Genomic DNA, 13,733 nt, shown 5'->3' on the forward strand with positions numbered 1-13,733 from the left:
TCTACCCCGATTCTTGTCCTTCTCAAGCCTCATATCAGTGGCCCGAATGGCGCCAGCGGTGGAGGATAAGTAAGGAGTAGGATCGCTAGATTAAGAATGCTTACTTTATGCTGACCCGACATGCATGCATTTTACCAGAACAAACTTCAAAACCCTGCGTCTACACACTGTGCGTCGCTCGCAGACATTTGTTTTTCATAAACCTCTCCTACAAAATTAACCTTTCAGTGAACAGTGCGCGAGTCATGCGCAGCATGTAAATACACGACAGGTAAACTGCAACCGCGCTTGTGCAAACCCGACGGTGAAAATAATGGAAAGCTGTAGCATCCCACAGCCTGAGCAGACGTTCTATTTTTTTTCCCCCTCTTTTTCTATTGTTAACACAATTTTTAAATTCTCTGTGACATATGGCACAAATATAATTTGCTCTGGATTACGCGAAGAGGTGGCTTTACATACACTGGAAATTAAAATGCGTTGATTAATTAACAAAATTTATTTAATTAACTATTTAACTAATTGCTTTAGCTCACATATTGCAATGCGCGAATTGAAGCCAATGGTTTCAGAAAGCACATCCACTTGGAACGAATTCTTAAACTAATACTAGTTCTGAGATAAGCGCTGTCAAACTTGCGGTATAAATGTACTGTTCTTCCACTTACTTTTTTAACAAAACGTCTTTTTATACATCGAAGCTCAAAACTTACTGGAACATCAATGCATATTGTAGCAAACTTTGGGAACGCTTATCTCGAAACTGGTGCCATCCTTAGAATTGGTTGCAAGTCGATACGACTTGCCAAGTCACCGGCTACAATTCGTAAATTGTAATATGTGCCGTAAGGTAATTAGTCTGACAGTTAATTATTGCAACTTTGTTAATTAGTCAGAACTTAATTTGAATTTCCTGTGCCAAAGATTTCCGCCTCTGAGAGTAATCTAGATCAAGAAATAGAATTGTGCTGTATGCTACAGATGTATTTCAAAATTTTGTTATCGATACAAAAAAAAACGTATATTCCTATTCGCTTATACACTTCAAATAGAAACTACCAGTAATTTCCCCTGTGCTTTCCTTGGCTTCATCAGCTGATCAGCTGTTGGCTTCAGATGGTAATGATTAACAAATATCAGGTCCTTCGGTTCTCGTCCTTCTCGTTCGTTGCATTGCGAAGATCTCGACTGCGGCATGTTTGAGGCCATTAAATAGGTTTGATGCCAACACACTAACCATCAGATCGATTGCTAATAGCATTAAAGTCGCCAATCATCTCGCAAGGATGGATGCACCGCCAAGTTTGTTTTTTTAGTGCGTAAGTATTTCTCTGCCTACCGAACAAGGAAACCCGTCCGTCTGTCACGTAAGACGATCGCTTTGAAGATAGGGTCCACCGCAGCGAGCGAATTGACCTTCGTGCTGCCTCTTGCTTCAACGCGAACTTAGCGGCGAGAACACAGCGCACTCGAAGCTATCAGTACTCGGTGCAGTTTGTCCCCATCGCAGCTCGCTTTTAGTATAGGGCCCGCGTGTTTCGCTTCGATACGCACTTAGCGGGAAGAACACAGCGGACACGAAGCTATCAGCACTCCGCGCAATATGTCCCCATCGCAGATCACTTTCAAGATAGGGCCCATCGACCGCGCCATACGCAGCCGCTGCCGGAGTACGGCTGATCGCGCTTTGTAATGGTTCACCGCGGATGGATAAGGCGCGACAACGGCTTATAATGATCGGAGTGTCATCAGCGCACCTGGCGCCGCCATCTGCAGTAGTTTGCTTGCGTCAATTCACCTTGCGCCGCCGTCCGCATCAGTTCATGTCACCGACGCGCTGTCGTTTATACTAGTCGGATCAAGTTTCACAACATTGTTAATGACACCGAGCTGCGTGGATATGAGCAAGTGGCGCAATGCTTACGCATATACTTAGATAACTCCCAGAGGAGTTTTTGTGTGAATTTTTTTTATTTCGATACCAATTATATGGACACCCCAGGCGAAGTTCCTCCGTCGCCGTGAGGAGGGGGAGTAGATTTTAAAGAAGAGAAAGGAGGAGAGGTCGGCCTGGAGAGCGTGTCTCTAACCTGCTACTCCTCACTGCGGAAAGGGGAAATGGGAAATACAGGGAAAGGTAGGTGGCAGGTGATTATGTTATGGTACAATGAGCTACTATATACACGTTGTGCAATATGCGGATGCGCACTGTAGACACAATACACGCAAGAGTAATCTTGCCCACACAAAAAGTTATCGCGCAAACTTATTTCGCACTGTACGTCTGCACGTCTCACAGGTTCTAGAGGCGATCGTCTAAGCCAGACTCACGTAGAAAGCTAGAGTGTCTTTATGGCACGTTGGGCACAGTCAACTCTTCTCCACGCGTCCAAAATATTTTCTGCAGAAAAGGGGCGGGAGTACAAGCAGTCAACACTAGACTTAAGTGTTCACCGTTCGGCCGCATATTGAGGGCACACGCAAAGTACGTGAGCTATTGTCTCTGGAGTGTGACAGACGCTACTGTCAGGGTCCCGTACTTGTCCAATCCTGTGAAGGTATCGGTGAGTGTACACCACACCCAGCGGTAATCGATGGATGAGTGTTTCCTGGCCTCTACGCAACCGAAGTGAAAGCCGGAGTCGTAAACAAGCGTCGAGTCTGTGGAGGTGCCCTTGCTGATGTTCGGGGTTGTTCTGTTGTCGCGCCTAGAAGCCGTCGCCGTGATGTTCCGTGTAAAGACGAAGTGCGATAAGATCGCGGCCGCGCACCCTATTTTGTAGGTTCAAGGGTAGGCGTGCCAGGGTGAGCTGAGAAGGATCGTGGCTTGATCTCATGCTCGCAAGGCAAGAGGCCGAGGATGATCCGCACCGTCCTCTTACGCGCGCAAGGTGGGGAGTGGGGAGATGTGCAGGCGCTAGGAAAATTGGGAAAATAGGAAAATATGTGTATTCTCGCACGCCTAGTTCGCGCTGAAGCGAGAGACAGCAGGAAGGGCAATTCGCTCGCCGCTGCTGCTGCTCTCCATCATGTCAGCGTCTTGAAAGCGAGTGTCCGTCGTCAACGAGGGAGATGTGTTCGTGTTTGCCTGTGCGTGCATGACACCATGTTTGCTAATTTAGTAACCAAATTTTTACAGTGGTTTATATCTCTGATAAAGCTACAGTCCCTAATAATTCTCATAGATCTCTAATAATTGCTATCGCAATCAATGATTCGTCTTTCGAGCGAAGCTGGGACTTTTTATAAAACGGATGATCGAATACAGACTTCACTAGAGCGGACATTCGGGCTAGTTGGTTCATTTATTTTCTCTCATGACCGAGGCATTACACAGGGGAGTGGGTGGCACGAAAACAAAAACTAAATCGATTTTAGAAGAGTAGTAGGGTTACAACAAACTGTTAACAATGGTTTTGTTGAATTCGTTGGCATTGACGATCGGAACACTGGAAGCGGGAAAGCAGTTCCACTCGACACTTATTGTGGGAATGAAAGGATTTAAGCGCAAGTTAGTGCGGCAACATGGGGAGCACATCAACCTTGAACTGACAATCGTTTCTGGAACAACTGTACAATGGTGGTAACAGACGAGAGTCGGTTAAAGTAGGATTGTAATTATCGTTTTTTTTAAATAGACAGAGACGCGAGATCACATATGACGAAGTGACAGGTTAGGCGAATAAGATTGTATTTCATTAAAGTGACACTTGCTGTGCGCAAGTAATTAGACACACTAAAGCGTGCTGCATGGTTCTGAATGGCTTCTAGCTGAGATTATGCGAACTAACATAAGAATCCCTAATGGGAGATGCGTATTCACGCTTGAACTTAACTATCGTTTTATAAAGCAACAGCTATAAGTTGGTGGAAGCTAGGCTGAAATTACGTTTAATATAACGAAGAGTACGATTAGCGTTACTAGTTATGTGGTCAACATGAGCTTACCAGGAAACTTTCTGAGAAATATAAATGCCAAGGTATTTGTAGGTACATACTAGGCTTCATGATCATCTTGTTGTTGTTCATTATTATCTAATAACAACGCGTAAAACTAGGGCCGGACACAGAAGGGACATACAGAGCCCTGTGTATGTCTTTTCTGTATTCGTCCCTCGTTTTGCGCGCTGTTACAAGATGATCACGAATATAGACGTACAAAAATGAGCGAGGGTTGTTCACACGAAGGGTTGATTTTCTCCCTTACACCAAGTGAAGAAATTCCGACAGTCGAAGTCCCCATCAACATCGCAGGTGGAACATCAAATAGCGTGCTGAACAAACAAATTTTATTAATAAAGGGAAAATCAGACATCCACCCGTTCGTAGCAATTGCTACAAAGGAAACCCATACGGGTTCCTCGAAAGAAAAGCCTCAGAGTTGAAGAAAAATTCGTCCTGCTCCGGGACCCGAACCCGGGACCACCGCCTTTCCGGGGCAGCCGCTCTACCATCTGAGCTAACCAGGCGGCTAGCAGATGGCAGGGCGAAGTCGAATTTGTCGACAACACACGAAGCAAAGGCAAGTGTTTGACGCAGTAGTTCTGCGGAAACGCGCAAGGTGGAGAGAAGTAATTAATAAAAGGGAAAATCCGAGGAACCCGTATGGGTTTCCTTTGTAGCAATTGCTACGAACGGGTGGATGTCTGATTTTCCCTTTATTAATTACTTCTCTCCACCTTGCGGGTTTCCGCAGAACTACTACGTCAAACACTTGCCTTTGCTTCGTGTGTTGTCGACAAATTCGACTTCGCCCTGCCATCTGCTCGCCGCCTGGTTAGCTCAGATGGTAGAGCGGCTGCCCCGGAAAGGCGGTGGTCCCGGGTTCGAGTCCCGGACCAGGACGAATTTTTCTTCAACTCTGAGGCTTTTCTTTCGAGGAACCCGTATGGGTTCCCTTTGTAGCAATTGCTACGAACGGGTGGATGTCTGATTTTGCCTTTATTAATTACTTCTCTCCACCTTCCGGGTTTCCGCAGAACTACTACGTCAAACAAATTTTATGTAGAAGTGTCTTCAATAAGCTACATTAAGGCACGTTCGATTACGCCTATCAAAACCACGTGGTATACGAAAGTTGCATTTGAGGTTGGAATGATTATGTGGCTCATATTGCCCCTCTGCGTCACACCACAGGCTGCGCAATGGCTAAGCGCCACTGCATCACTTGGAAATCAGAGTCAGCTTGGTTGAGGTATTGTTCGCAATTGTGGCTCCACGATAAGCTTTAACTGTGCTTGCCTGCTATGCCACGAGGGGCGGGCAAGCACTGAAGCACAACACATGTGACTTGACGACAGCACCTGCAGGTCATTGTGCATAAGCAGTTAATGTCAGTGACTAGCTGGTGTTCCAGGTCTGGTGACCTCAGGCACTGCAAAGTCGCCAGCCATACACTCAGTTCGTATTCGTAGTCGCTTTACAACCCCAAGGGCGTTTTTAATGCGAAGCATTATTTGCCTACTTTAGGAACCGACCGACCGACCGTCCGTCCGTCCGTCCGTTCTCTTACGTTGTGATACCGTCGTTGTCGCTTCTTTAACTGGATACATATCAGAATATGCGTGAAATAAATGGCACGGAATGATATGCATGACATGAATGACATGACGTTAACGTTACGGTTTCTTTAACTGGATATATACCAGAATATGCACCACATGCATGCATAACATGAAATTAATGACATGATTGCCCCGTCATGACATCCCATGTAATGTGTGTTATAGGAATGACGTGTGTGGCATGACATACATGGCATACATGACGATTAAGACATGCATGGCATGCGTCACATGACATGCATTACACGAAATGACGAGGATGAAATGCATGCACGACATTCAAACCATGACATGAATGAAATGCATGAAAGACGCATGCATGACATGAATGATGCGATACATCATGCATGCATGTCATGTCATGCAGTCATGTCATTCATGTCGTGGCATTAATGTCAAGTGATACATGTCACTCTTATCATGTTCTTACGCGACTCAGTGGTCCAAGTTGTGCACCCGCTTTGGCCATTAGGTACGCGCTCGTGTTCGTGATGCCGTCGTGATCGTCGTCATTCGAGCTTCGTCATCCCACTTTCGCCTCTGACTTTGGTGCTCTACCTGCGCTCGATGCAGGTGGCTCACGTGATTAGATCTTCTGCAGCGGCGCACCGGTTGGTGGTCGCCGCCGTGCGAACAACGATTCAAAAGCACGCTTCCCCCGAGTGTTTATTTCCGAATTCCGGACAGCAACGCGCCAACCCCGCATAGCCAGATACCTGCAATATGCTTCGCATAACATCGATTCGTACAGTACGTGCGATCTGCCCATTTATTGAGGAACGTTTTAAACATGCGTCAAGACACGCGACTTCAGATGTGGGATGTTCTGGACCGTGGCAAAGTCTGGAATTTCGAAGTGCACCTCGCTAAAGTGTTTATGTAAGTCGAACCCCGATATAACGAAGTTGTACTTGCAGCAAAGTACTTCGTTAACTTGAGAATTTCGTTAATTCGAGGTTTTAAAGTTTCGGCGTTAAAACAACTTCACGAATTCCCAGAGCATTCCGGGTGGATGACATCTTATTAATAAGCACTTATAAGCAAATAGCAAGAAGGTCGTTTCATAATAGCGCGGTTATGAGCGCCAGCGCGTGCCGTGCAGATCGCACCGAGAGCAATGCATCGACGTGGTTCACGGCGTCCGAGTTGCGTGTGTTGACTCGCGCGGCACCGTAAATATTGGATGCCATAGCTGACCGCACTTAGTGCCCGCAGCCGGCGCCTATAAATTAAAAACAAAAGAGTAAAAAGATACGGATATCGGTCCTGAGCCACATAAAAAAATAAAAATAAAAGCCAGTTCCGCCAGAAAGGTGGAGCACTGATGACGATAGCGAAGAGAAGCCAGATAGGCGCGAGTTCCTGCAGCCCACCCTCCCCCCAACGTGTGCTTGATCTCGTTACCGCGCCTTCACTCCCTCCCGATCCCTTTAGCGCAGACGGAATCGTCAGCTGTCGCATTTCTCCGAGTTATTTGCCAACGCGACAAATGGTGCAGCGGTGCTTCCTGCCTACCGCGTCCCGGCGCGCACGTTTTGACAGCGGTTTTGCCGCTCGAACTTTTCATGCAGAAGGACGCTTGAAATAACTTTTTCCTCGACCGACATTGCGTTTTGCTAGATTTATAGCCATACAGATTCCAAGTAGATGATCGAAATGGCCAAAACTTCGTTAAATCGAATCCGCGTCACGAATACACGGTTTTCAGTGCAACGAAGATCGGGAAAGAAAAATAGTTCGTTACATCGCGAATTTTGTTAAATAGAGATTCGTTATATCGAGATTTGACTGTATATCGTTCCTGCGGGAGATAGGCCTCAGTGAGCCTCTGTAAATGACATTTGTGTTAATTAGTGCATTTGGGTTAGATACATGTGTTAGTTCGTGTGTTTTCTTTTTGTTTTACCTCACTCACCACCTCTCACCACCTCACCACCTCACCATCCCTCACCACCTTACCTGCAGTAGCATGTCAGGCCTGCCCCTATAGGCTAACCCTTCCAGATAACGAACATATTTTTCCCTCTCAGACAGTCGAACTGTTTTTCTTTCTTTTTTTCCACAGCGATTTCGCGCTCGAAACATCGCAGCGTCCTTTCAGTTACACTGCCCGAAATTTTTTTAAACATTCTCAATAAGATCATGGACATCTAACTCTGCTCCCAGCGACTCCCAGAAAACTCGACTCCCTTTTGGGAAAAGAAAAAAAGAAAGAAAGAAAGATCTGCTACCCCATATGCAACTATGCCACGCAAATATTTACGCAAAAGTAAGAGGCATACTACAAAACAAACAGACGACTTTTTGTGGGACAGCGAATTCTAGCGATATGAAAAAAAATAATAATAAACGAAACGTACGTATATTTACGAAATCCATGACAAGACGGCCGCAAGCGGCGTCGTGGCAATGGGCCAAATGCAAGAACGAATGAATGAGGCATTGTTTCGTTAATGGCGGGGGCATGCAGTTCGAATGCGACTATCGAGCCTATAACGACTTAGTCTTCCCGAACCACGAATGACGCGTAATTAATAGTCGGCACAAAGCCGGCGTATGCTCGTATTTTCTGCTTCCTTCGCACCGCGCTCCGAATAGATTGAATAATGACGTCGTGGCCACCGCGATTCGCCCTTCTCTTTCGTCAGATATACTCATAGTTATAGCTCCGAGAACTCTTGCTCTTCATTAAGGTTCGTACATCAAAGACTATAGGATGTGTTCCAAACAATTAACATTGTCCAAATTTTTTTTGAGAAGAAAGGGGGGGGAGAAGGAAAGACAGAAAGAAAGAAAGAAAGAAAGAAAGAAAGAAAGAAAGAAGCAACGAGAGACCGCTGGATATAAAAGGGTAAAAAATCGTCACTTTCGAAGTTCGCGCAACCTCAGAGCGAGCCCATTCAACCCACGCTGTATTTCGATCCTTGCGGGGAGGCCGCTGTACAAGAAGCAAGCAGCGTAGAGAAGGTGCGAAGATGGGGCGCTGTGTCCAAACCCTGCGCGGAACAAAAGGTGCACGCTCCGAAAGCAGAAAGGAGCCGCGCGGAAGGCGGAGCGAGCCTGATGTATAGCAATTTTCCAGCGGCGCAAGAATAGCTCCCTGCGCTGGCGTGCCTCGGGGAATACGCAAAAACAAGCACGACATACCAAGGGGGGTTGGGGCCGGCCGCTGAAAGAACCGGTGGTGACGATCGCGGTGTTTGTACGGATGCGCAGAATAAGATTTCGCTTTCTCGTCCCGTACTCGGAAAAGGGAACGCTGTTATGATAGACCTATTTTTTTAACAGGCACCAACCCGCAGCAAAGAGAGCTGAGAAGTGATCGGGAAGAAGCAGAGAGGTTAACCGGGCCGAGCCCGGTTTTGTCATATGTCTTACGTTACGTGCGTCGTTGTCGTATACAGTCGGCGAAATTCCGCTTGCATGCGGGAGGGTTCATATCGGACATACAGACCGTTGGATAAACGATCGAGCAAGGGGAACGCGAGCTGTTTATCAAGAATAAAGCAGCATATCGCATTTGCCGGCGCATGCTGTGGAGCCTGTCCTTGTGGGTCTTTGAAAAGCACCCGAATGTTGGGGAAGAGTGGAGACGCGCTTGCGCGCGAGCTCAAGCTTTTGAAATCAGACAGAATGAGAAATCATGCACAGGTCACGCATCCGTAGTGTTTCGCCGCACCAATGAACAAGTTTTTTTTTTTTTTTAGAAAGAATGCTCGATTAGGTTGTTCGTATGTGCTGCAAGATCACTAACGATGTTTTAAAAATTTGGTGCAGCTAAGGAAAAAAGAAACACCCTGCATATGCCGTCTGCTCCGGGTACACTTTAGCTGATCGAACCTGCAAGTATGAATCAATTATAGCCCAGAAACGTGTTCCATAAGAGACTGAGCCAATCAAGAAACGCAGCAGCGCTTTTGTGCCTTTGTACATCGCAGAGGCACGAGGCCGCGCCGGATGGTCGGTGGAACCACGCTGTAACGTTTGCACTGTGCTCGCATTCCAGAGTGGTTGTGGCCATCCAAGCAATGTCACACGCACCGCGCCGCACGCGTAGAAGTAATAGGGGCAGCCCCATCCGACGCAGACGCTTTGGAGTACAAGCGTTCTTGAGTAAACAACTCTATATTGAACAGATAAAGGGATCAAAAGTTCATTTGCTGTCTTCTACCTTAGAATAACAGAAATGTCCTTTCATTGTTTACGTGACCCCCTAGATGCTATGCTCGCCCTCTAAATTTAGCGGGCAAATATAAGGAAAACGTAAAAAATAATAAAAGCACGGCCAATATATGGTCAGCTAATAAAAACATGGCCAAACATAGTCAGTAAAGAACCATGGCCAGGTCACCTTACTTCGACAAGATGGGGCACCACTGAGTTACAACACTCTTGCTCTGCACCTATTCACAGTTTTAGCAATTGATTTTGCCGCAAGGTACAGAAAAAGCCGTATATACAAGAGTAACCTTTAAAAAAAGATTATTTACATGTAGAAGCATGGTATATAAGGTACAGTTACGGCCAGGGCCGGCTATCCCCAAATACAAGATTCGTTACGCAAGAAAAAAGAGAAAGAACGAACAAAATTTCACAAAACACGATACACACACCGAGTATTGCGAAATACATCCTACATGAGTTGTAAGCACGAGGTATTATATTTTCTTTTCCTTCTTTATACACTTGAACGTATTAAAAACATATGACGAAGCGCTTTTTCTCGTTCTTCTTTGATTGTTGTCGTTGTCGTCGTCGTCAAAGTTAACTACCAAACGTACGTATGCCGCGAGGAGCTTTCTGGAACCATGTGCACATAGTTGATACCGAAAGACAATCTCTTGAGAATTATTTACTCAGTTTATTTTAGTTTTGTTCTATTCATTTTTATTAATATTCATTACTTTAGTTTTCAGTTACATTAGTTCAGTTGCCAGCCGGCTGAGCGACTAACGAATAAAAAAATTCGCCGATGATTACGATGCTCCCTATTGTGAAATTTGAGCGCACCTCTATACGTGTTTTCATTTCGCGATATATTGGCGCCGGTGCGGACCATCTGTCTCGTGCGGCACATTACAAACGGAGCGAAGACTGGCGCGACTGGCTCGCTAATCGGGAGGTCGCGAGAGGCAGCGCGTGGGTGACGCGTTGGCGCGATTCACAGCAGCCGCCGCAGACAGACTTCCGCTCATGCAGCGCTTTGTTTCCGTGTATGGTATCGGTCGACGCGCTCGCCGCATGCCATCGGTGAACAGACGACGGCGCTATATGGCGCGCTACTCTGGCGCCATCTCGTAGCGGTCGTCGCCGCAGAACCCGTCTTGCACGGCCCTAGGTTTTCGCCTCACGCTTTCGCCATACTTTCCTCTTCCGCTTTCCTCCTCGCGCTCTCTTCGCTATCGCCGTCTTTCATCTCCCGCTGAGCTCCGCGTTCACTCTTTCATCCTTCGTGCTCGTTCGCTCGGCTACGTCGAGGGAGGACGCCGACACGAAACGCGGGAACGGGCGCCTAAGAGTTGCGCTCTAATATTAGCTTATAGTCAATGCATACCTCCTGTTTGTTTATTTCTGGTCATGTCATTTAAGTTCATCACGTTGTTACTACATTACTATTTTGCGCGGTTAAAACAAATGGATTAAATGAAGACAAGACAACGGGTTTGCTGCCTTCGAAAATTAATGGATAGCATCCAAGCTTTGTGTGGCAGCAAAGAAAATAATCTACAAGCACACTGTAGTCGCCCATGGAACAACCAATTGGCCTACAACTTTACCTTGCTAAACAGATGTTGGCTTACAGTGTGCGTAAACTTTCAACACTCGTAGCTTTTAACAGCTTACGCTGCCAGAAGGCGTAAACATACTAGTGAAGAAAAGGTCCTCGAGACGTTCTTTTCACTTTTGAAGCCTTTATCGCCAAAGGAAAGTCGCCCATTCATCCGCCTATTTTCTCAGGATCTCGTCATTAATAAACAGCAACAAACCCTTTTTAGCCGTGCCGTGACCAGACGATTTCTTCCGCGAAATGTTTCCCTTTTAACGGTGTGGTTGGTGGGAGAAGGTGCGGCTTGCGAGCATAATTTCATGTTGAATTCCAATGGCGGAGTCGGAGCAGCCGACGGACTCCGCGAGCGAGCACTCGACTCTGGCGCAGAGCAACGCCTCCAGATTCGCGGGTGGAACACAACCTGCGCCGCCGGAGCAAGGCGGAAGCGGAAGTTCTATCACCGAGTTACCCAGGATACCTTGCGTGTTGTCATTTCCTTCCGCTGTTTGCTCCCAGCACCGCCGCACCGGTCACTTGTTTCTTCAGCGCCGTTCACCTGTTCTTTTAAAAGTGCGGAATGGATATCTCGCCAAGCGTGCAGGAGCGTGCAGGAGCGCCAAGCGTGCAGGCTTTTGCTTCCTCGCGAGTCGTGACCGGTGGCGCCTCCCAGCAGACAAACGTGGTAAAGGAAATACGTCACGCAGAGTTCCGGTCCCCTCCGCCAATTTTGGCGGAGCATCTTTTTCTGTTCCACGGACCGACTCCCGCTCTGAATACCCTCCGACTCTCTCATTGGAACACCTTACTCCTGCCCTCACTCTGCCATTGGAACAAACTTGCTCCGAAACGAGCAGAAAAACTTGCTCCGACTCCGCCATTGGAATTCAACATCAGTTTATTCTGCGTCCTGATGAAAGCGGTTCCGTATTTGTAAATCTATACTACTTCTGCGTCGAAAATGAAATAATTCATTCACTAGCCAAACAAAACAGAGAGAGAGAGAGAGATAATATCGATATGCTAACTTTAAGAAATGACGCATGACTATTACGGCAAATTTTCAGAAATTCACGGAAAGCAAAAAACTTGCTGCACATCACTCGCCATCCCGGCCTTGCGAAAGTGGATGTCCATTGAAGCTGTTGAAAACCACCAGTGTAACTGCTGAGAGGTGCATGCAATGCTTTATTGCTTTAGAGTAATGGTAGTTTTGACAGCACGCCGCCGCTGGTCGTATTGCCGTTTCTTTTCCCTTTGCCGCTCCTCGTATTCACGCTGCTCCTCGGCAGTCTAACTATGCGTTGCCTACCCATAACGCTGCTGCAAGAACAATTAAATCAGTTGCTAGGCTGGTTCTTTTAAATATGAAAGGCTGGTGACGTCACTACTGGAGCCACGTCGCAAGCTGCCGTCGCCGCGGCAGCTTACGCAACAGTAATCTTGACCGGGAACCGGGTGCGGGGAGCGCTACGTGCTTCGCAATGTTATCAGAAGCGCCTTATCATCCGTGATGTGGTTTGGATGCTTGTTTTGTGCTTGTTCTTTATTGAAACGAATGTTGCGTTGTATGTTGTGTGTGCGATACCAATGAATGTATGCACTTATCGCTTCAGTCACTGAAGGTTTTTTTTTATCGTTGAAGGGGTTTTTTTTTTTTTTTGCGGAGACGCACCGCGAAACATCCCGACCAACTAGGGGCTAACAACTTCGCTGTAAAAAAGATAGTGCCACTCCATTCTGTGAAGGTGGATGACCAGCGAAGCTCTGTATGCGGGCCCCTTAATGGTGAACTGTCCATTGTCGTGCGTCAAACACCGTATGCACATAAATAGAAGGCGAGGCGCGACTAGTCTCTAGCCGACCGTCTGTCACTATGATTTGTCCCCTGCTTCTGTGGAATTGAGTTACCTCGCCTGGCTTCCACGTGGGGGTCATTTCCCCCTGCTCTTTCTTGGGATGTGAGGTGGCTGCCCGACAGGGGGGTCACCACTGCCACTCAGCAAACTATTTTACTGTGGAATAAAGCCAATGTACTCTTCGTTCTCAACCTGTCAAAACGGGTATTACTTGCCTCCGCTAAACCGAGCTCCCAACAAGTCGTTCCTCTACGATGTTGAGCCTCGGAAGATGATATAAGGCACCGGAGGAAGGGGGGGGGGGTACCCATGTTGCAAAATGTGGCACGACACCTTCTACTACCGAATCCCGGTACGTAGAACAGACACGCACCTCACGCACTCCGAGGGCACACACTGCTTCACCGTAGCCAAGGCGATCGTGCATTGGTCGACGTCCCGCAGTGCAGTAATGGTTGTGAGGTCGCTCGAAAACTGCAAGCGGTCACACACAACATAGACAACACCAAATTGGTTCCCCACAAACTCCCTTCTTTGGTTATG

General features: G+C 47.1%; 1 protein-coding gene across 1 annotated transcript in view; it reads left to right on the forward strand.

The window, feature by feature from the left end:
* LOC126548497 (Golgi-associated plant pathogenesis-related protein 1-like) overlaps positions 1-13,733 on the forward strand; it is a 153,735-nt gene that overhangs the window by 18,648 nt on the left and 121,354 nt on the right. The gene's annotated exons all lie outside the window — the stretch shown is intronic.

Source organism: Dermacentor andersoni, chromosome 1 (assembly GCF_023375885.2).
Source record: "Dermacentor andersoni chromosome 1, qqDerAnde1_hic_scaffold, whole genome shotgun sequence".
Classification (NCBI taxonomy): Eukaryota; Metazoa; Arthropoda; class Arachnida; order Ixodida; family Ixodidae; genus Dermacentor; species Dermacentor andersoni.